General features: G+C 43.4%; 1 protein-coding gene across 2 annotated transcripts in view; it reads left to right on the top strand.

The window, feature by feature from the left end:
• Positions 1 to 314: 314 nt before the first annotated feature.
• LOC143283919 (prestin-like) overlaps positions 315 to 24720 on the top strand; it is a 141739-nt gene continuing 117333 nt past the window's right edge. The window contains exon 1 of one of the 2 annotated variants that reach the window (XM_076590345.1): positions 315 to 335. The gene's annotated coding sequence lies outside the window, so the exon portion shown is untranslated. Of the gene's footprint in view, positions 336 to 447; positions 469 to 24720 lie in introns of those variants that run through there. The other variant, XM_076590344.1, reaches the window with a different exon arrangement.

Genomic DNA, 24720 nt, shown 5'->3' with positions numbered 1-24720 from the left:
TCGTGTCTCGACCGCACGAACAGCATACCCCTCCTCATCACACTGCAGACCACCCCCTACACCCACCTCGTCCCTGTCCCGCACACGACAGGACCATTTATGTGTGATGCACACTGCACGCGCTTCCGAACGCATCAGCAGATTCGACCTATCCCATTAACAGCTGGTATGGGGCTACTGTGTGTGTGTGTGAAGGGCGGGGCATCAGTGCTGTAGAGCCACGTCACAAGGAAGCAAGGACAGTTTGCAAGCACCTGTGGGGGGGGAGGAACGAATCCCGTTCAGGAGAAAGCGAAAGTAATCGATTTGAACGTGACGTGCACGGGCCAGGGGAGGTAAGACACTTTCACTTGTGCACAGAGCATACGAGTTGACAGCGGTGTGTTTGGTTTGCAGGATGTCGTTTCGTCAAGACGGCAGTCGGAGGCTATGATGGACTTGTTAACGTTTTTCAGGATGGGAAATAAGGTATGTCATGGGTGTGGGAATGGTGGAGCTGCAGTCCGATAGTCCGACGTGTCGATGGTCCGACGTACCAAAGATCCGATGGAGCAATTGTCCGAAAAGCCGCTGTTCTGAAATATTCATTCCGACGTAGCAATGGTCCAACATGTCTATAATGCGAATTCCTTGTTTCATTGATGACGTTAAATTTTTGCTGACCAGTTTAATTCCATGGAATGTCATTTGTTTCTCTTAAACTGTTATTTCAATATTTTCAGGTCACTGACACATGTACACATGTCTATCTCTCTCTCTCACTCCCAACATCTGTCTGTCTAGTCTGTCTGCCTCTCTCTCTCTCTAGCTGTCTTTCTCACTCACTCTCTGAGTGTGTATGTGTGCCTGAAACCTTATTGAATGACACAGGAAACGAATGATAAGCGCCGAGTGGTAGCCGTCGGTCGATTCAACCCAGGTAGGCAGCCTGTTGTGCAAATGACCCCGAGTTTATAACGCGACGGAGGATAGGCGCAATAAACGTATCCATATCAAATCAAATCAAATCTCTCCCTCTCTCCCCCCCCCCCTCTCTCTCTCCTCAATCTGCCTATTTCTCTGTGTGTCTGTCTCTGTCTCTCTGTGTGTCAAGTCTGTCTGTCGGTCGGTCTATCTATCCGTCTGTCTATCTAGTCTGTCTGTCAGCCTGCATGCCTGTCTGTCTGTCTGTCTGTCAGCCTGCATGCCTGCATGCCTGTCTGCCTGCCTGCCTGTCTGTCTGTCAGCCTGCCTGCCTGTCTGTCTGTTTCTTTGTCTTTGTCTATCTAGTATCTCTGTCTGTCTGCCTGTTTCTTTGTCTATCTAGTGTCTCTGTCTGTCTGCCTGTCTGCCTGTCTGTTTCTTTGTCTGTCTATGTAGTGTCTCTGCCTGTCTGCCTGTCTCTTTCTTTGTCTTTGTCTATCTGGTGTCTCTGCCTGTCTGCCTGTCTGTTTCTTTGTCTTTGTCTATCTAGCGTCTCTGTCTGTCTGTCTCCCTGCCTGTCTGTTTCTTTGTCTATCTAGCGTCTCTGTCTGTCTGTCTGCCTGCCTGTCTGTTTCTTTGTCTTTGTCTGTTTATCTAGTGTCTCTGTCTGTCTGTCTGCCTGTCTGTTTCTTTGTCTTTGTCTATCTAGCGTCTCTGTCTGTCTGTCTGCCTGTCTCTTTGTCTTTGTCTGTCTAGCGTCTCTGTCTGTCTGTCTGTCTGTCTGTTTCTTTGTCTTTTTCTGTTTATCTAGTGTCTCTGTCTGTCTGTCTGTCTGCCTGTCTGTTTCTTTGTCTTTGTCTATCTAGCGTCTCTGTCTGTCTGTCTGTCTGCCTGCCTGTCTGTTTCTTTGTCTTTGTCTGTTTATCTAGTGTCTCTGTCTGTCTGCCTGTCTGTTTCTTTGTCTTTGTCTATCTAGCGTCTCTGCCTGTCTGTCTGTCTGCTTCTTTGTCTATCTAGTGTCTCTGCCTGCCTGCCTGTCTGTCTGCCTGTCTGTTTCTTTGTCTTTCTCTGTCTATCTAGTGTCTCTGCCTGTCGGTCTGTCTGTTTCTTTGTCTATCTAGTGTCTCTGTCTGTCTGCCTGTCTGTTTCTTTGTCTTTGTCTATCTAGCGTCTGTCTGTCTGTCTGCCTGCCTGTCTGTTTCTTTGTCTTTGTCTATCTAGTGTCTCTGCCTGTCTCTGTCTGTCTGTCTGTTTCTTTGTCTTTGTCTATCTAGTGTCTCTGCCTGTCTGTCTGTCTGTCTGCCTGTCTGTTTCTTTGTCTGTCTATCTAGTGTCTCTGCCTGTCTGTTTCTTTGTCTTTGTCTGTCTAGTGTCTCTGCCTGTCTGCCTGCCTGTCTGTTTCTTTGTCTTTGTCTGTCTATCTAGTGTCTCTGTCTGTCTGCCTGTCTGTTTCTTTGTCTTTGTCTATCTAGTGTGTCTGTCTGTCTGTCTGCTTGTCTGTTTCTTTGTCTTTGCCTGTCTATCTAGTGTCTCTGCCTGTCTGTCTGTCTGCCTGTCTGTTTCTTTGTCTTTGTCTATCTAGTGTCTCTGCCTGTCTGTCTGCCTGCCTGTCTGTTTCTTTGTCTTTGTCTGCCTATCTAGTGTCTCTGCCTGTCTGTCTGCCTGTTTCTTTGTCTTTGTCTGTCCATCTAGTGTCTCTGCCTGTCTGTTTCTTTATCTTTGTCTGTCTAGCGTCTCTGTCTGTCTGTCTGCCTGTCTGTCTGTTTCTTTGTCTTTGTCTGCCTATCTAGTGTCTCTGTCTGTCTGTTTCTTTGTCTTCGTCTATCTAGTGTCTCTGTCTGTCTGCCTGCCTGTCTGTTTCTGTTTTTGTCTATCTCGTGTGTCTGTCTGCCTGCCTGCCTGTCTGTTTCTTTGTCTTCGTCTGTCTAGTGTCTCTGTCTGTCTGCCTGCCTGTCTGTCTCTGTTTTTGTCTATCTCGTGTGTCTGTCTGCCTGCCTGCCTGTCTGTTTCTTTGTCTTTGTCTATCTAGTGTCTCTGCCTGTCTGTCTGTCTGCCTGCCTGCCTGCCTGTCCGTTTCTTTGTCTCTGCCTGTCTGTCTGCCTTGTCTGTCCCTCTTCATTTGTCTCTCTGTCTTTATATACATATATATATATATATATATAGAGAGAGAGAGAGAGAGAGAGAGAGAGAGAGATGCGGATGTTTTATTCATATATAGGCCATTGCCCCCCATGAAGGGGTACAAAACACAAACAAGCATAGTCACTGAAGAAAACCATGAAGTTGCAACAGATCTGAAATGCAATGCCTTATACAAGTATATTGACAAAATTCTTATGACGCTTTCTTTTTCAGATGCTAGAAGTATACGTAAACGAAATTGATTGTGATATCTATAAAAAGCAGGTGGGATATATCGTACTCTCAAACTTCTTAAAGCAGGACAACATAAAACAAAATGCAGCTCATCTTCATTTCCACTTTTGCACAACGGACACTTTAATCAAGTGCGGAATTTTCCTGTGACGATAATGTTGAGAAATTTCTGAAATACCAAAACGAAACCTTGTCATAATAAATTTTAAGTGTCTCTCTAAGTTCATACGCAGGTAAATCTTAACGTCATGACCAGTGCAAAATGTCCTACATACGCAAAGCCTATCACTATTATTCACATGAAAATTCTACTCTTGTTATCTGCACGCAGTCAGTCTATCTTTAAGGTCACACAAAAATAATCTGACATCTTGCACACCTTGATTTTCCCATACAAAACTGAAACCAAACTGATACAACTTAAAACGAACTTTCGAAACCCAATTTCTTTTACCTTTTGCATCCGAATCAGTTAACATTGCATTAGCTTTCCGTGGCAACCTGCGATCATTCATTCTTGTTAATTTAATCCAGTAACGAATACAAATCAATACAGAGTTAATATAAATTGGGTATCTATTAGTTTATCCGTAAACAAGGTCATTTGGTGTTTTTAAGTAAACCCCTAACATTTTCTTCAGTGAAAACAAATGAACTTTCTCACAGTGACGTGCAGCAGCATTAAGGCCCCAAAGTTCAGCCCCATACTGTGCAATAGGCTGGACCTGAGAATCAAACAATTTCAGAAATATAGACAAACTATTATTACTCAAAGTACGTAGTTTTCGCATTTTGCATAATGCAGCATTCTCTGTTTTTCCTGTCAGGTCAACACATGCTGAGGTAAAACTAAGTTTGGTGGAAAACAAAATACCTAAATATTTATATGCATTTACCACTGCCATTTCTGCATTGTTGTAAGTCCATTTTCCTCTTGCAGATAAAAACCCACCCTTTCTAAAGACAACTATATTACTTTTGTTTAAAGTTATCTTCAAATCAAGAGAAAAAGCTGCCCGCTGTAAACTAGTTAACTGTGTTTGCAGTCCAACGACTGTTTTAGATAAGAGCGCTACATCATCAGCTAGTAACAAAATAAAAAGCTCAAAGTAATCAGTTGTAAACAGAGCGCCATGTTTTCCATTTTGAATAACTTCAATAGCTAGTTCATTTATATAAAGTGAAAATAAGATAGGATTGCATACATCACCTTGTTTCACGCCATACGTGCACCTGATAGAATCAGTTAATCTGGCTCCACTCCTTATCTTAACTATAACATTATTATACATACTCTTTATACAGTGGTATAACGTACCATTTATTTCTTTTTTTTAAAAGGATAGACCAGAGAATTCGTCTATTTATAGAATCGAATGCTTTCTCCAAATCTATAAATGCAAAATGTAATTTTCGGTCCAAAGAATAACTGTTTTTGAATTAAAGGTAAACATGGGGTCAATTGTAGAATAATTTCTTTTAAATCCAGCTTGATGTTCCCCGGTTATATCATTTTCTTCAACCCACTCTTGGTGACGACGATTAATAACTGTACTGTATACCTTACTATTTATATCACATAACGTAATGCCTCTGTAATTGTTGAGATTATCAACATTCCCTTTCTATGCAAAGGAAGTACAATACCTTCAGACCAGCTCTCTGGGAAAATACCTTTCTGAAACAAAGCATTGAAAAACACAACAAAGAAATCTACTATAAAGTCACCCGCATTTGTATATAACTCTCCAATTATCCCATCTGGGCCAGCCGCTTTCTTAATCTTTATTTTTCTAAATGCAAACCACATTTCTTCTTTAGAAATGGGACGATTAAAATAACTATCAGTATCGTCGGTCTCTAATTCTTCTTCTGGCTGGGTTTCTTTCTCAAATAAATTCCTGAAGTGTTCAAACCAATTATCTAAACTAATACTATTGTTAACATTTTTTTCTTCAATTATATTGAATGTACATTTTCCCAGAATTGTTTTTGATTACTTATAGATGATACTAATTTTTATCTAATATAGCATTCTGATAGTCTTTCTCTTTCCGTTTAATCAAGTGTTTGTATTCTCTGCGTGCAATACAAAATGCATTTTGGTCACTAACGTCGCCTGTACGACGTGCTGTTCTGTACAACTTTCGTAAGTTCGTTCTTGTTGCTCTACATTCCTTATCGTACCAGTCGTCTGTATTTTTATCTGATCCTATACTATATTGTTTGTTCATGCATGTGGCACTTTCTGTAATGCATTTGTTAAAGATTTCCAAAGCTTCATTAATGTTATGGTCGATTAAGCTAACAGCCAATTCTAACATTTTATGAGTTCTGTCAGATTTCATTGATTAAGTAAATGTTTCAGCCAGCTCATCTCTCCACACAAACTTATTAATAATTTGTTTCTCTTTACGAGTTTTTGGTCTGTTGTGTTTGTCTGAAAATTGACACATAATTCAAGTGGCATATGGTCTGAGTCAAATCTATCCTTAACATTAAGTAGACAGCGTGAAGACCAAGAAGCAAACAAGTCATGTGACATAAGAAAATAGTCATTCACACTGCTGCCAGAATCAGTGATGAATGTGTAGCAACCTTGGCGGTCGCCATTACACGCACCATTCAGTATTGATAGACCAAATGCGGTACACAAGTTTAGTTAGCGTTTTCCATAATTATTTAAACATTTGTCTTGAGAATTTCTGTTGACACTGACTGGGTACCTTATGTGTAATGAACTAAAAGTATCATCCTCAATAACATCAGGGGTAATGTTGGAAGTTCTACAATTCAAATCACCAGAGATGATAATGTAAACATCATTGAATTGAAGTAAACAGTCTGATAAACAATCTTCCAATAAATCAATGCCATTATCAACATCAAAATATGAATAAAAAGGTGATCCTTCAGGTGGAATATACACACATACGTACAATATATCCTTTAAAGTGTCCAACATAGCTTTGTCAATCAGAAATATCAGAACATTAGCATATTCATTATCAATACAACGAATATAAGGGGCGAATGCTTTCTTGATAAGACAGATGACACCACCTGAAGATCGACCATGTTTAGAAAATTTAATGGCGGACTTATGAAAACACAAACAATCAGTGAATAAATCGGACTGGAAATTCTCCAGAAACGTTTCAACCAAACATATCAGTCAAAAGAACGAATGTAAGACAAGAAATTTCTGTCTCTTTAGAAGACAAGCCATTAATATTCCAATGCAAAATGTGTAAAGGTTTATTTACAAATACACCAAAACGAGAAAAAGTTTGCTCAGAATCAAACCCGGCCCCCGTGTTAAGCGTTCAGCGTAATTCATGTTCCGCTCAGTTGCACACACGTCGCTGACACTGTCACTGTCACGAACTGCAGACATATTTGCACGTGCAACCGAATTGCCAAACACAGGGCTCACTACCGGTGTCGGCTTTTCGACTGTTCCCGTTAACATCACATGAAAAGGACTATTCACATGTTTTTCGAAAATATTATCATGGAAGGAATGTCTTATCTTATCTCTTTCAGATTATCGTCATTGTCCACAGTGAACCTCTTACCATCGATATGTGGTTCGTCCGTCGGGATCGACGAGGACCATTTAGTCATCCTGGGGGTGGGTGGGTTGGGCTCTGTGGGTGCGCAGATGACTGGTCAGGCCAATCCGCGCCCGGAAGGTTCTGACGCAGCGTGGACAGGAAATGGTGGCGGCTGTCGGGGACTTGCTGGCACTGCTTTTCCTGGCCTGTCTGCGTTGCTCTGCTGCAGCGATTCTGTTGGCCTCACAGGATTTGGCGCCTTTGTGGACAGCTGAATGCCACTTTGGTCTGTCATTGCATTCAGATCCCATGTGTCGTGGCTGATGTTGAAGGCCTTCAGAGAAGCTTTCAGAGTGTCTTTGAAGCGCTTCTTTTGGCCTCCATGGGAGCGCTTGCCATGTTGGAGTTCGCCGTACAGCAGTTTCTTGGGGAGCCGGTGGTCTGGCATGCGAACTATATGGCCTGCCCAGCGCAGCTGGGTCTGCATGAAGATGGTGTAGATGCTGGGCAAGTTTGCACGAGTGAGCACCTGTGTGTCAGGGATCTTCTCTTGCCACTTTATGCCGAGAAGGTTTCTGAGGCTGGTGGTGTGGAAGTGGTTCAGCTTTTTGGCGTGGCGTTTGTAGACCGTCTATGATTCACATCCATAGAGCAGTGTGGTGAGAACTATGGCCTTGTATACTTTGAGCTTCGTCTCCAGGGTGATGCCTCTCCTGTTCCAAACGTTCTTATGGATTCTGCCGAAGGCATCGCTGGCTTTGGTGAGACTGGCATTCACCTCGTCGTCGATGACAACTGTGCGAGAGAGTGTACTGCCCAGGTATGTGAACTTGTCCACCGCATTCAGTCGTTGCCCGTTGATGAAGATGTTTGGTTCAACGTAAGGCTTTCCTGGAGCTGGCTGGTGCATCACCTCAGTCTTCTTTGTGCTGATTGTGAGGCCAAAGTTGTCACAGGCAGCGGAGAACTTGTCGACGCTGTGTTGCATGTCAGCTTCGGAGGCAGCATTGAGAGCACAGTCATCAGCAAACAGGAAGTCGTTGACGGTGTCTGTCCTCACCTTGGCTTTTGCTTGAAGCCTCCTGAGGTTAAAGAGTGAGCCATCTGTGCGGTACCTGATGCCAATGCCTACGTCAGCGTCTCTGAAGGCATCTGTCAGCATGGCTGAAAACATGAGACTGAACAGGGTGGGGGCAAGAACACACCCTTGCTTGACTCTGTTGGAGACAGGGAATGGTTCTGAAGTCTCTCCGTTGTCTTGGACTCAGGCCAGCATCCCATTGTGTAGTTGCTGTATGATGGTGATGAACTTTCTGGGACATCCGTACTTCGCCATGATTCTCCAAAGGCCACCTCTGCTAACAGTATCAAAGGCCTTGGTCAGATCAACATAGGTGGAGTAAAGGTCGGCGTTCTGTTCCTGACACTTCTCCTGGAGCTGCCTGGCACCAAACACCATGTCGATAGTCCCGCGTTCTTTCCGGAAGCCACACTGGCTCTTTGGTAGGAGACCATGCTGAAGGTGCACTATGAGATGGTTGAGTAGCACTCTGGCCAGAGTCTTGCCTGCGACGGACAGCAGGGATATTCCATGACGGTTGTCACAGGCCTGACGATTTCCTTTACGCTTTAACAGGGCCTGACTAAGCGTGTTGGGTTACGCTGCTGGTCAGGCATCTGCTTGGCAGATGTGGTGTAGCGTATATGAATTTGTCCGAGCACAGTGACGCCTCCTTGAGCTACTGAAACTGAAACCGTTAATAGGTGTATGATGGAAGCGTCTTTGAAGTCCTATGGAACTGCCTCATGCTGTCAGATGAGCTGGAATAGCTGATGAAGCTTCTCAGTCAGCGCCATACCACCTTCTTTGTAGACCTCAGCTGGAATGGAGTCTGAACCAGTGGCTTTGCCATTGGATAGCAGACGGATAGCTTTCTGGGTCTCCTCCACAGTTGGAATGGCACCCAACGACTCACTGACTGGCACCTGGGGGAGTTGGTCGATGGCTTCATCATTGATGGTGGAAGGGCGGTTCAGTACGCTGTCAAAGTGTTCAGCCCATCTCTCAAGGATCCCGTCCTTGTCAGTGATTAGGGTAGAACCATCAGCACTGAGGAGTGGAGCAGATCCAGAGGTGGTGGGACCGTAGACTTCTTTCAGGCCGTTATAGAAGTTCTTCATGTCGTTCCTGCTGCAAAGCCCTGGATCTCATCAGCTTTGTTGCTCAACCAGGAATCCTGCATATGCCGCAGCTTCAGCTGGATGGTGCTGTGTGCGCTCTTCAGTATGTCTTTCTTTGACTGTGACTTGGGATCTTCAATGTGGGCTCTGTAGGCTTGGCGTTTGTCTTCCAGCAGCTGCTTGAGCTCAGTGCAGTTTTTCATCAAACCAGTCTTTGTGCTTCCTGGCAGAAGGCCCCAGGCACTCCATGGCAGTGTTGTACACCATCTCATGCAGTGCACCCCATGCTGCCTCCACATTCTGGTTGTCCAGCACGGTGGACTCAAGGCGTTCCTCCAGGGTGTCAGCAGAGCTCTGCTTGATGTTGCCTAGCTCCAGCTTGTTGACATTCAGGCATTTGGGTGCTTTCATGCCGTCTCTTGGGCTGGATGTGGAGGTTGAGTTTGGAGACCATAAGGCGGTGGTCTGTCCAGCACTCGGCGCCGCACATGGCCCTCGTGACTCGTACGTCCTGCCTGTCCCTCTTCCTGACGATGACAAAGTCGATGAGATGCCAATGCCTAGAGCGAGGATGCATCCACGACGTCCTGTTATGGGTAGGGAGGCAGAAGACAGTGTTTGTGATAAGAAGGTCGTGCTCGGCACATGTCTGGAGAAGTAGTTGACCATTGCTGTTACAGTTACCAACCCCATGCTTCCCAGTCACGCTTCCCAGGAGGTGCTGTCACAGCCAGCTCTCGCGTTAAAGTCACCAAGAATGATGAGCTTGTCTACGTTGGGAACAGTGGTGATGACAGCCTTCAGGTCCTCGTAGAACTTGTCCTTGAACTCATCCGGGTTGGTCATGGTGGGCGCGTAGGCGCTGACAATGGTGGTAAACTTCTTCCCGTTGCACAAAGGGAGTTTCATCGTCATCAGGCGATCGTTCACTCCTTTCGGGGGGCCAGCCAGCTTGCCAACTGCAAAGCCAACTCCAGCCTCACGTCTCTCTTCAGGTCCGCGACCACTCCAAAAGAAGGTGTAGCCTGCGCCTTGCTCACAGAGTTCACCTTCTTCTGCCAGTCTGGTCTCACTTAAGGCAGCGATGTCGATGTTGTACCTGGCTAGTTCACTCGCAATGAGTGCTGTGCGTCTCTGTGGTCTGTCCGAGTCGCCTCTGTCCAGAAGCGTACGCACGTTCCATGTGGCAATGGTCACTGGAATGCTCCTGTTTTCTTCTTTCTTTCCTTTGTGTGTCGACCGTTTCTGTGGGGTCCCCGTCAGCCGCGGTATGCTGACTAGGGTGGTGTGGAGCAGGCAATGTTTAGGGCACCTTTTCTAGCCCCTTCCTCATGCCATGGAGGTGAGCAGTGCTGTCCTGAAGAGGGCTGCTCAGAGGGGTGCCGATCTCCACCGCTGCTCCAGTCAGTGAAAAACGACCCTATGGCCTGAGCCGCCTGTGTGCAGGTCCGCGGCTACGACTGCCAGTGTAGCCACACCTGTCGCTTCGTCGCTCGCCTGTCGCCACAGGGCTTGGGGAAAATGATGGTATGGGATGAAGGATGACTGATGACTTGCACGATTACTTTGTTTATAGTGAGGAGGAGTTGCGCACCATCGACCTCACTCTCTTGTCTGAGACCGTCTGTATCCAGTGGCAAGACGAGGTCAAGACGACTGGGGATGGAAACGGATGCAGTGGATGACCTGGATGTCCAATGTGCCTCATCCTGCCCTCAGCACTCCACAGTGCTCTGCTGCAACCGCCTTCCTCTCCGTTGAACCATGAAGGTTTCTTCCACAGAGTCTGCCAGATCTAGTCTTCACATGCTTGGGTAGACAAGCCCTAACTCACCGAGGGTTTGAGACCCGTCGGCTACCCTCACCTAGTTTAGCCAGCTTGTCAAAGCCTTTGCCCGGGGGTTGGGCACTGCCGCATGCTAGCAGCTTCTAGGACCCATAAGTGAGAGCTGGGTGCCGGTGGGGACCAACAGAGGACGAACCACTCCCGGAAGAGCGTGACAAGCCCCCCCCCTTTCCCCCCTCTAGAGGTACTACCCCTCCCGTGCACCCCCTAACCCCCACCATCGATAATAAGATGGTCAAATACCATTGATGCCCTTTTGTTTGCATTTCTGGCACTCTTCAAATGCGGCAACAACCGTCTTCTAATTTCCCGCACCCTCAGAGAACAATCTTCCCCAATAAACAGTCCACTGCCCCGCACTTTACCTTTGGCATGCAGTACCTCAAGCTTGTCCTTGTAGAAGGTGCAGCAGCCGATCACAGGGGAGCTGGGTTTGTTGCTCAGGCGGTGAAGTCGGTCGAAGGGGACGTCGTTGGCCAGCTCCATCTTGTCCGTGAAGAACTCTCTGACCGTAGCCTCGAGGTCTTCTGCCGTTTCAACCTCAACTCTCTGGAGTCCATGGATGATCAGGTTGTTCTGCTTGGACCTGCATTCCAAGTCATCTGCCTTCTTCTCCATGTTCTCCATCCTCTTCTCAAGGTCAGAGTTTTTCGCTTTCAAGTCCGTGTTTTCTTCACGCGGACAGGCACATTCCTCGCTAAGGTCCTTGATTTCATTTTGTAGCATGGTGCAACTTTCTTTCACTCCTCTCATGTCGTCCTTCAGAGAGTGGAGCATGGACATCACGTCTGTCAGAGTTGGGTCCTTACTTGGGGTTCCACTCATACTGGCATGAGGAGAAGCTGAGGACTGACTTTCCAGCCGGGTCTGCTTTATAGTAGTTCGATCGCGAAGTCCGGGGTTCGACTCGATGTCACCACACTGAGACAGTAGCAAACTGTCCCAGAACAAAAACGAGACGAGCAAACCAAACACAGCACCGTGTGTCATGGTCTTCATTCTCAGTCCATGTTGCCGAGATTTTGACCTCGATCGCTTCGTCAAGAAAAAAAAAAAAATATATATATATATATATAAACAAAGAGTCTACATCGTCGTCTGAAGTCCAGACTTTCTGATGGCATGGTTCCTGACGATGACCTATGCAGTTAATGAAACCGCAGGGATGTTTATATCGCTGGCAATTGAACAATTTAGTGAGAGCTCACATTCCATGCTGTGCTTAGGCTGAGCTTCGTTTCTTTCCCCCTATATATATACAGAGAGAGAGACAGACTCTGTCTATTCATCAATCAATACATCCATCTATCTATCTACCTCCCCCCTGTATGTACGTATGTGTGTATGTATAGTATATCCATATACATAGTTTGGGCCCAACGCTCAGTTTATATCACAAATTGACATAAGCTTACAGGCTGGCCAACAGCAAAGTAAGAGATGTTTGATCAGTGGTTTCTCCATTGCAGTGGGAAGTCATTAACACCTTAGTCTTTTGTGAAGGACTATGACTCTCCAACCAGGAGGCAAGATTGCACTGACTCTTAGTGCTGCAGTCATGGGGGCTAGTTGGCCTTTGGGAACCATTCCAGTGCCGACTGTCCTAAAACGCTCTTGGCTGAGAGAGTGGGGGTGTAACTTAGGCAAGACACTCTCCACTATCAAATCAAATTCTAGCCCAGATAGTTGGGACAGCAGTTGCCTCCTCTGCTGTTGTGGTCATAGTCGAACACGACTGACTATCATACATACATAGTGTATATGATATTCACACACACACACACACACACACACACACACACACACACACACATATATATATATATATATATATATATGTGTGTGTGTGTGTGTGTGTGTGTGTGTTTAATTTTGTCACCTGAGGCATTTTCCGGGGTTTTTGCCCAGTGGCATGATCACGCGGACAGAAAGACAGGGTTAACTTGAAAGAGTGAAAACATAGTGTAGAATTTGCACGGAAAATTGTTTTTAACACTTTAACTCTCATATATATCTACACATGCACAGATATACAGACGCATACTCGCAAGTCACCCCCCCCCCCCCCCCCCCCCCCCCCCCACACACACACACACTTACCCCCTCCCCACACACACACACACACACACGCGCGCGCGCGCGCGCGCGCGCAAACACACACGCACGCACGACCCTCACGCCCCATACACGCGAACGCACGCACGCACACACACACACACACACACACACACACACACACACACACACACACACACACACGCATGCACACACACATAGACTTACACACACACACACACACACACACACACACACACACACACACACACGTGTACGCACACGCGTGTGCACGTACGCACATGCCTGAATGTAAAAGTACAAATGATATTGATAAGCACAAACCCAATGCACAGCATTGAACTGGTTGTATACACACGTACACTGGCTTACGGAAGGATATATGCTGGCTTTAAACAAAAACCACACACACACAACAATAACAACAACAGCCACACACACACACACACACACACACACACACACACACACACACAGAGATAGACGGAGCAGATAGAGGCACAGGCACAGAGAGAAAACACTGAACACTGAAACTTCAATGTCATCAGCAGACATGTCACAATGACATGGGGCTCACAATTTCATGGGCATTGTCACAGAGAGAGAGAGGGGGGGGGAGGGAGAGAGAGTCATAATGACATGGGGCTCACAAGAAAGAGAGAGATTCGGGATGGTTTGCACTTTGGCCATTGGCGCATATTCATATCATGCATATCTCTTGCTCACACATCATCCTGCCCTTCCTCACCCCCCCCCCCCAACCCCCCCATCCCCCTATCCTCACATCCCTCTCCTCCTCTCGTCCTCTCATCCCATTCTATTCTCCACACACTTATACATGTAGAAATGCACACGTGCGATGCTTGTTACTAACATACTCAGTTTTTCATATACAATTTCAAATCACACTGAGTCAATAATCAGCTTACATATTATTTCATACCATGATATTATATCAATTTCTCTCGATACATCTCCCACCCCCTCACCCCTCCTCCTTCCCCTCCCTTCCCCCTCCCCCTCTCTCCTTCCCTCTCCAACACTCTCCATTTCCTTCTCACATTCGCTTACAATTCATAATATATAAGTTCTCCCAGACGAATATTCATTCCAAAAAAAGAACAAATAAAAACAAATGACGGAAATCAGAGAGAGAGAGAGAGAATCGCACGTCGGAATAATGCCACGTCGGATTAAAAGAAAAGTCTCGTACTGACGACACGTCGGTCTATTGCCCTGTCGGGTCATTACTGCGTCGGACCATCGCCACGTCGGATTGATAATCGTCGGACTGATGGCACGTCGGACTATTGATACGTCGGACAATGGAGATGACACCGGTGGTAGTGGTTGGACTCCAGCTGGGTTCAGGAATGGGCGCCAGGGGAGGGGGGAGGAGGCAGGGTTGCTGACTGGGTGATAACAAGCCAACTTTCAGTTGCCAATCTCCACTGTACACTTCGTCGAAAAGCAGCGTGAAAAGAACTTCTATCTGTCCACCTTCTTCACCAGTCCCTTCTCCTCTCCTCTTCCTTTCCAAAGTGAAGGTAAGACTGAACACGTTGATGATAATCTTCACGAGCTACTCAAACTGTCTTTGCTTCGAGCGGTTTGGTCAGTTGCTGTTAAGTGAGTGGCGAGTTTCCTTCTCCCTGAGCGAGTAGTATAAGGGATGGGGGTTCTATATGTAACGGTTTTAAGCGCCCATAAGGCGCAACAACGCCTTAAACCATAAAAACGAAAAACCCGCGCGATCCGGATTTAAGCGCCCATAAGGCGCAACAACGCCTTAAACCATAAAAACGAAAAACCCGCTCGACGTGTGTGGCCCGAGTTGGGACGGGATCAATAGCTAAGAGTGTGGTCCCGCCCGCGCGCACAGCCTGCCTCGCAGATCTTCCCGCCCGCACACACACCCTGCCTCGCAGATCTTCCCGCCCGCGCGCACAGCCTGCCTCGCAGATCTTCCCACCCGCGCGCACGGCTTGTGATCACCCTTTTAGAGAAATACATTATATTGTAAATATAGAAAAAATGCCTTTTCCACATAACATTTGCGAGTACCCCAAAGTTAAAACAAGTGGAGTATGCGGCCGACCTTGCATGGGACTCTATTGCAAAGATCATATTAAATGCCATAGAAAAGGAATGCCACTTCCAGTACTTTGTTTAAAATGCAACCTTTATGTACGCATGAAGTATGCTATTTGTTGTACATGTAAGTATAAAAAAGAGAAGCCTCCTCCCGTGGAGAAAAAGATTGATCCTATACCCGATTGTGGAGAACATTCAAGCGACTCTGAGGATGAGGATTATGCTTCTGATGATGATGATGAAATTGACCCTTTTGAAGCCTATTCTAGAAGGTATATTCCACCCTTTGGTGGAGTTATCATTGGATTCAGAGATTGATCAGCTTGTGAAATCCTATTAGAGAAAAGATTATATATAGAACATATTGAGAGTAAAAATGGCGCAACGATATTCTGAAAAGTATTACCGTGATCTTGCTTCTAAAAAAGAGATTCCTAATCATGAATCTATGAATAAAACTGAGTTGATTAAAGCACTGGGGTTTGATGCTTTGGAGGGGGAGACCAATGCTACGCTTAAAGATATTGCACGAAAGCTCAAAATTCGTGGTTTTAGTAGAATGAAAAAAGATGAACTTATTAAAATTATACGTAAACTACAACATAAAGCTGAATCCACGGAGGAGTTTGGTAGTATTATTAAAAATTATAAACTTGCGGCTCTTCCAAATGAAATAGATCCGCTTTCGTTTATGATGAGTAAAGTGGACACTATTAACCAAAGAGCTATTCCACTGACCAAACAAAATACTGTTTTAACGGTGGAGTTTGCTCAAATTAAAAATGATGATACTACTGTAGCTGTATTTCGATCGGAATATCAAAGTATTATTGATGTTGTTGATGATCAAGATATTGAAAAACAAATAAAACATATTTTGTTAAAAATAGAAAATTTTACAAATGAAGGTTCAGGATGGTTCATTAAAAGAATCTTTAGTTTATGGGTGAATAGAGTTTCTATTACATCTCCAGGATCCTTTATTGAATCACCACAGTGGTTAAAAAATAAAAGAGCTGTGATTAATATTAAAAATAAAGATGATCAATGTATAAGACATTGTTTACGTGCACACAAGTTTCCAACAAAAACGATTTCTAATTTAACTTCTGCCTATCCTTCTGATGATGGGTTAAATTTTGAAAATATTGACTTTCCTACACCTTTAAACAAATTACAAAGATTGAGACTCAAAATAATATTGCTATTAATGTATACTATTTAAAAAATAAAACGATTGAACGTGCAAGAATATCAAAACAACCCGCCAACATGGAGCGTATTAAACTTCTTATTATAGAAAATTAAAATGGTGGACAACATTATACTTATATTAAGAACTTTAGCAGACTACTTAGTAATACAAACAAACACAAAGCAGCAATGTACTTTTGTGAGTATTGCTTGACAGGTACAACATCATCAGAACTTTTAGAAGAACATATTAAGCGATGCGCGCAGATCAACCACAAGAACTATTCTCGCGTTGAGATGCCATCGGAGAAGACAAAAATGATCAAATTTACCAATTTTCAAAATCAAATGCAAGTTAGTGATGTGATATATGCTGATTTTGAGGCGATTTGTAAAGAAATAAAAGACGATTCCGATTCGAATAATACCATCAAAGAAAGCGAACACATCATCTCGTCATACGGGTTTGTGCATGTTAGGTCTGATGGAAGGGCGTACAAACCGCAACTATTTCATGGTGAGAATGCGGTCAGTCATTTTCTCGAAAAACTTCGAATAATATATTATCATACTGTCAAGGAATTGAAAAAACCAGTTCCAATAAAGATGATCAAAAAAGATAACGAATCGTTTGAAAACGAACGAGTTTGTTGGATATGTAGAGGGGAACTACTCGCAAATGATAAAGTATGAGATCATGACCATATCACAGGGAACTATAGAGGTGCCGCGCATGCATCGTGTAATCTTAAATTGAGAATAAAACCCGACGAATTTGTGTTGCCGATATTATTTCACAACCTCAAAGGTTACGACTCTCACGCGATCATTTCGGAGCTCGCGAACAAAGGTGGTGGTAGAATTACGTGTATCGCGAATAATAAAGAGAAGTACATCACATTCAGTTGGGGAAGGTTGAAGTTTTTAGATAGTTTCGCATTCTTGAGTTCGAGTCTTGACCAGCTTGCGAAGAACCTTCCGGATGATAAGAAGTTTTTAACGCGCGAACACTTCACAGATGAGGAGGAGTTCAAGCTCGTTACGAGAAAAGGAGTCTTTCCGTACGAATATATTACCGATTGGAGTAAATACGAAGATACAAAACTACCAAAGAAAAGTCATTTCTTTAGTAAACTTAACAACACGGATATATCAGAAAGTGACCACAAGCATGCCAAGAATGTGTGGAAGAAGTTTAAATGTAAGAATCTAGGTGATTATAACGATCTGTACTTAGTCACTGATGTGCTGTTACTTGCCGATGTGTTCCAGAATTTTAGAAATACGTGTTTGCGAACTCATAATCTCGATCCTGTTCATTATTACACGCTTCCAGGAATGTCTTGGGATGCTTTACTCAAGAGTACGGGAATAGAACTCGAAATGTTGACGGATATCGAACAATATAACATGATAGAGGCGGGAATACGCGGTGGAATCAGTATGACTGTAAGAAGATACGCAGAGGCTAATAACAAGTATATGAAAGATTACAGGCCTGAAAAAACGGATTCGTATATCATGTATCTCGACGCGAACAACTTGTATGGTTGGGCGATGTTACAAGCTTTACCCACGGGTGGATTTATCTGGGATAACGATGCCAATCGCGAAAAGATTCTAAATCACCCCGACGATGATGAGACGGGATATATTGTGGAGTGTGATATCGAGTACCCTAAGGAATTACACGACGAACATAACGATTATCCCCTAGCTCCTGAGAAAATAGAAATAAAACTCGAAAACCTCTCACCCTATCAACGACGCTTTCGTGAAAAACTCGAGATGCGCGGAAAGGAAACGAGAAAATTAGTTCCGAATCTATGGAATAAGGTTGGTTATGTCGTTCACTATAGAAATCTCAAGCTATACACGCAACTTGGCATGAAAGTAACTAAAATCACAAAAGTGTTAAAGTTTAATCAAAGTCCCTGGATGGCGCCCTATATATTGATGAACACCAAACTGAGACAAGCAGCTACTCACGATGCCGATAAAGATCTGTATAAATTAATGAACAACTCGGTATTTGGTAAAACTATGGAAAATATCAGAATGAGAACGAATATCAAATTATTCAAGTTAGATGAAGAGGACAAGGCACGCAAACTAATAAACAAACTGGCTTATGTCGATCATATGATCATCAACGAGAAACTTCTAGCGATTCACTACAAAAAAAATAAGCTTGTGCTCAATAAACCTATCTATATCGGGATGGCCATTCTCGACCTATCAAAGTATCTCATGTATGATTTGTATTACAACCACTACAAGAAAAAATATTGAAGTAGATGCAGGTTGTTATATACTGATACCGATTCATTCATTCTCCACGTAGAATGCGAGGATTTTATCGCTGGTATGGATGATAATGTACATGACCGCAGTAATTTTCCAAAAGATCATCGATTGTACGATAAATCGATAGAGAAAGTGCCAGGATACATGAAAAGTGAGCTCGGATGTAAACTGATCCGACAATTCTGCGGCTTGCGCTCGAAGATGTATTCGGTTGTAGCGGATGATGGATCAGTTATCAAGAAAGCCAAGGGCATAAAAAAAATGTGTGGTGAAGGATGAAATTGAACCCGATATGTATAAGGAGTGTATTGATCGATCTGTTCAGTTTACTAATAGTATGAGAACGTTCAGATCGTATAAGCAAATGAAGACATCACTCTCACCGTACGATTCCAAACGCTATTGGCTAGATGATGGTATTACATCTTACGCCTACGGGCACTATGGTATTTCTGTATCGTGAGGAACAACCATAAGCTCTTGGTGTACAAACCCTCTGGATGGGCCATTTTGTAAATAATAAAGAATAGGATCGCCGGGCATCATACGCTTAATATTATAAACTTTAAGAGACCAAACGGGATCCGTTGCTCGTTTGCGAGCTCCACCCTCGAGCTCACCGGGCTCATACAAGTACCGAACTTGCACATCACGCGGTAACTCTCCTTTATCATCTTTAGTCGGTGCAGAGGATTCGGCTTCTACCGATTTGGCCTTTATTGCGACCGACGGTTTCTTACCTATAAGTCTCGTCACCTCATTATTCAATGCAGCCACAACAGCCGGTAATCTAGTGACCCATTCTGTTGATCGATTCGGTGATTTCATTTCAGCCACATATTGATGACTAAACAATCGTTCTGCCAGCGTACGATTAAATCTTTCTACAATAGCCTGGCTTCTGTGTGTCTTTCCACGACTTACTTTTTAAAAAATTTTGTTCACAGCACCCATAAACTCTCGGCCAGGATCTACCTGAAGAAGTTTGGGCAACTTCAATGGGCTACGGTCGTAAATACGTAAAAAAGCGGCCGCCACTTCGACGCTGTCTTTCGTTGTTAGGGGTTCAGCTTCTTTATATCGACTCACAACATCAACGACAGTCAGCGCATACTTATACGTCTTACGCCCGATTCTGTCATAGGGTAAAAATAAAAGGTCAGCCTGATGAACCTCATTTGGGACAGTAATATCAAATTTTGCTCTCGGAATATACTTTGGAGGGGGTAGATAAATTTGCCATATAGCTTGTTTTTGTAACCATTTTCTAGCCTCATCCTCAGACACCTTGGCTGCTTTCGCGAGTTTTTTAATCGCCGAATAACCCTTCCAATAACCGCTTGGGCTGTAATAGATCTTTTCCATTTTATTTAAGAAAGTAAATGTTTAATATTTTGAAATCGCAAAACCAAAAATGACCATGGTCATGATAATAAATACTTATTCTCGATCTTTTTGTCCCTCTGAGGGTGTATAAAAATCTGAAAGTTGGGGTTTATGAGAAAGAGGGGGTAGTGGCTCCCCCATCACTTTATAATATTCTTGCATAGCCATATCCACATCCTTAAACGTGTTCACAGCATGTTGTTGTTGTCTTAGTTTTTCATTTATATAATCTAAATGTTGAATCCTCTCTTTCTGCCATTCTGCGGTCGCTGCCTGAAGTTGTTCTTGCACTTTGTTGTGTCGTTTCTGTTCTTCTAACGCGTCTGAAGACCCCAGTTTACTAAATAAAAAATTACTTCCGGTAAATGCTAAAGCGTTTACTATTGCCCCACCAACGAGTAACGCTACTGATGCCATACTATAATGATGATATTATTATTACTTCAAAATATCATGTGGGAGAATACCTTGTTTTTCCAACATATCCTTCGTAGCCATAGCGAGGGCTATATCCAAAGTGACCATCCCGATATCTTCGAGGTTGAAAGCCAGTCTAGGTGTCGGGGCTTTCGTAAATATTAATTTTGTCAATCTCGAGTAACCAGCGGCCAATGCGCTGACCACAACCGCGTGGTATACAGTGTTTGCAATTTCTTTACCGTTTATATTTGGCGTTGCCATTGTTTGTTGTTTATAAATAGTGTTCAAATTAATGTTCAAAACATGATAAATGGGTTGGGTTTTGTTACCACAGGTGGTGGTGGTGGTTGTACTGGTTTTTTCGACCGATTAAAATATATGTAAACACCACAACCTATTATCATCGTAGCAGCAATGTACAAGGGATTGATAAAAACGTGATCTGGTCTCCTCGATGATGGTTCTTCTTCTTGTTCTTCTTTCGCTTTTCGAAGTTTTTCGAGAAGTTCTTCATGTTTTGCTTTTCTAGCAGCAGCACCTTTTCGACCCACTTCAACTTTCTTCTGATTCTTTGGTTTCGTTACTTCCTCCATTATATTTATTAAATTGACAATGTTTAACAGTAGTTACAGCTGTGGTGAGCGGAGCTAAGAACATGCCAAATCTGTGATATAGTTCGCAAGTAAAGCTGTTAAGCGCATGTCCCAGGAATGGATCTTGCTCGAGATCACTATTTAATTTTGTTTGGTCATCAATTGGGAGATACATACAAACTGCTCTGGTATACAGTTGTATAATTGTATTACCGAGTGATTTTGTAATCATCGATCCTAAACTCGCTTCGTATCTCGTATAAAGCTTGTCTATATCCGCATCTTTCATCACTTCGATTTTATCAACACTAAACTCTTTCCCTAAATATTCTTTTGCTCCACCGGCTGAGACCACCGCCATAAGCCTGTCGCGTTTGGGATCCTCGGATAGTAATTGGTCCATCTTCTTATATTCTATATACCTCCTTTTAAGTTTAAAATAATGAAAAACTACAAATCCAACGACTAAAAGTGTTAAGAAATTGCTAACCAGTGCTAAGGAACTGTTAAGCAGTGTTAAGAAATTGTTAAGCATTGTTAAACAGCTGTTGATTATTACTAGCAAATTTTATATGCAACTGGTTGATCAGTTTTTAATATCAACTTGGAGTGTTTGGTATTTGCCAATGATTTCCTAACCTCTTTACGTTCATTTTGTGTTGGAATGACATCGTTTTCTCTTAAACACTCATCAAACGAGTCCCTATCCTTACAGTGAAATAAAGCCACCCATTTTGTTTGTTCGCGAAGGTCAGTAAGAACCGAGTTGTATTTCTGAGTCAACACCCACACAGACTGTTTCGCGTGTCTTCCAGAAAATGCGAGTTTACTCAACATTTGCTTCTTTTGAGTAAGAGCCTTTAAGTCACTACAGTCATCGATGATGTACAACGTTGGCTCCCCGGCAAATATTTCAAAAAACAGCCCAAGCCATTCGTGAAGTTTATCACCGGGATTAACGGTGTATACCCCGCGGTCCTTTCTTACCCACACTCGGGATCGATAGGCTTTATTATATTCGAGAGTAGGGCACAGAATTACAATATTCTCGAACACACCACGATATGTCGTTTGTAATAAATCTAAAATAAATTCAGTCTTACCGCACCCAGTTTGCCCGCAAATAATTGCGGAATGTGCTTCTTTAGTAAACAGCCTCGACAAATCTTCCATCTTCTATATTTAATTGTCCATCCATAATTACAAATACATACGCATTTAGCGGTTCTGCCGTTTCAGCTTTTTTCTGAATCTGAATCGTAATGCCTTCAGACGCATTTTCGATACGACGTCCACTCCCGTGAAGAGAATTATCATCTGTGGTGCCCATATCCAACCAAAGAGCATAATTATTCGTGAAATATTCGCCGACTGTGACATCCGCTAGTTCTAAATCTTTTACCACTTTGTCTACTTCGGGGTCGCGTTTTTGCGTTCCGAAAAACTTTCTGATTTCATCCCATTGTTGATAGGAACGCATACCTTGACTAAACAGTTGATTGGGCACACCTTCGATCGTCACTTGAACCTTATTGATCTTAGGATTGTAATACTCATCAAACAACAGCAGTACCCCCTTCATACTTTTTGCCGGCATGTTGAGATTAATATTCCAGAGTGTGTCAGATTTGTCCAGAGGAATTTTACGATGTCGTAGTATTCTATCACATAAAATAGCGAGCCTACCCGAATAATAACCGGCTATCTGTCTCGCAAGTTCGGGTTGTGTGACTTTCTCAAACTCGAGACTAATCCCTTCTATCGTATAGGATGCATCCGGGTCTGTGCTGCGGATAACCTTGTTATAAGCGTTAAAGGTAAGTTCATACTCAGGCGATCGCCGAGAGCACTCTGATAAAATGGTGCATGAGATTCTAGCAATTCGAAATCAAGCGGAATACAAAATCGATTACCATAAGCCTCCGCAATGGCGGCATCTCTAACGATAGAGGCATCTTTATTATCCGCGTTAATACGCAATCGTGTCACATTACGGTGTGTAGTTAAGTCAATACCTTGATAAACGGCGTTTCTTCGTTCTTGTCGAGTTCGCCAAAGATCTCCATAATTATAAAATACATCACTATCTTCAACGCTCATGATTTCATTACCGGAAATGCGAATGGTTGTTTTACGTACTATGGCTCTACCAATATTATCAACGAGTGTTCTGTTCACATCTGTTGTAGAAGTCAAAGAAATTTTGAATGCTAGTCGAACACTCCGCGGAACGATCACATCGTCAACACCTAAATTAGGAAAGCGTACAAGAAGTTGTTGATTCTGATCGATAGTTGACAGATTGTTAGTAATCACGCGGCTCCCGCAAACTTCTCATTGGATTAAGCTTTCTTCCACTCATTTTTTTGTTTTATATAGATATAATGAAACTTTATATTATAAGTTTAATATGGCGGAAGGGTTCGCAGAAGGTGGTGAGTCAATAATAGAATCTGGTTCCTTGCAAACAGAATTATTAAAGAGCGCGGTTGATGATTACTATGATGCATTTGGACAAGAGCCCGATGTTGGGCGAAATTATGCCAATTTTGAACTTGATAGTAGAGGTACACTACGATTAAAAAATAATCCAGATTTTAATATCATTAACGTCTGCACGAAACAACCCCTAGCACTTTCAACACTAGCGGGAAAACCTGGTGGAGCAAATATTATTTGCGAGGAACTTGGTTTTGTAGACTGGAGGAGGAAAAACTTAAAACCCCAAATGGTCGCGGCTCTCCAAAAGGTTGAAACCAAACTGGGCGAAGAAATTGAGATGGATGATTTCTCGCCAAATACAATTGATGAAGTACTTAAAACTATAGATGATCCTCCCCTGGATGGCACCGATGAACTGGGTGGTTATATTCGTGAACTCAAAGGTTTAGACAAAGCCATGCAAAGACAGCGCGGTAATCTTTCTGACAACCTCTCAAAACTCTCTCACCTGGATGAAGAAATGTCAACTTTAAAAATAAGAATTCAGTCTGCGGAACTAGCTGATAAACATGAAAGCGAAATCAAACCCTTGCGTTTACAATTAGACAATCTAAACATCGAGCGTGCTGCACGACTAGAAGCGATATCAACACACAAAGAAGCGCTGCGATCTCAAATCAGCAGAATGCGTGAAACGATACGCAGAATTCTTGAGGAGGACACAACACTAGCGGAACGTATTCGAACGCTTTTTAGAGAACAAGGCATTACTATCGTTTCCATTATTACTGCCTTTGGTATGATTATCAGCACTATCGTTTTGGCCGTCACGGGTGGAGGGGGCACTCCACGGGCGCCGCCGTCGGGTAAAAAAGATGACAACTGGATAAGAAAAAGACTTAAAGATTTGGGAGAATTACTTAAAAAATTAGGTTTAAAGGCGATTGATGCCCTCCCAGGAGTCATTGGGGCTATTGTTTCGTGGTTATTAAGCACGTTGGGTAAAGCGGTTGGGTGGTTAGCCAACAACCTGTGGGCACTCGTGCTCGGTGCTGGCCTCCTCCTGTTTGATTATTTAAAGAAGAGAAAGTAAATACCACCTAGACCTATCAATCCTAAAGTAAGAGCGACTTTATAGTCTTTGTGAGTTGTTGGCTCTTCTTCGTACGATACTTTCGCTGGTTTGAGTTTAAATTTGTTATCCAAAGAACCTGCACCATACAGAAAGGGTCTATTACCAGCACCGGTAGCTATTGCAAATCCTGGTTGAGATGTTTGTATTATTTTTTAATTTCTATAGGTAAGAGTGCACCACCCACGAATGCCTAACAAAACTCTCGTTTCA

The sequence above is a fragment of the Babylonia areolata genome, chromosome 7 (assembly GCF_041734735.1).
Source record: "Babylonia areolata isolate BAREFJ2019XMU chromosome 7, ASM4173473v1, whole genome shotgun sequence".
NCBI classification, from domain to species: Eukaryota; Metazoa; Mollusca; class Gastropoda; order Neogastropoda; family Buccinidae; genus Babylonia; species Babylonia areolata.
This window is presented reverse-complemented; position numbering and strand designations above follow the sequence as displayed.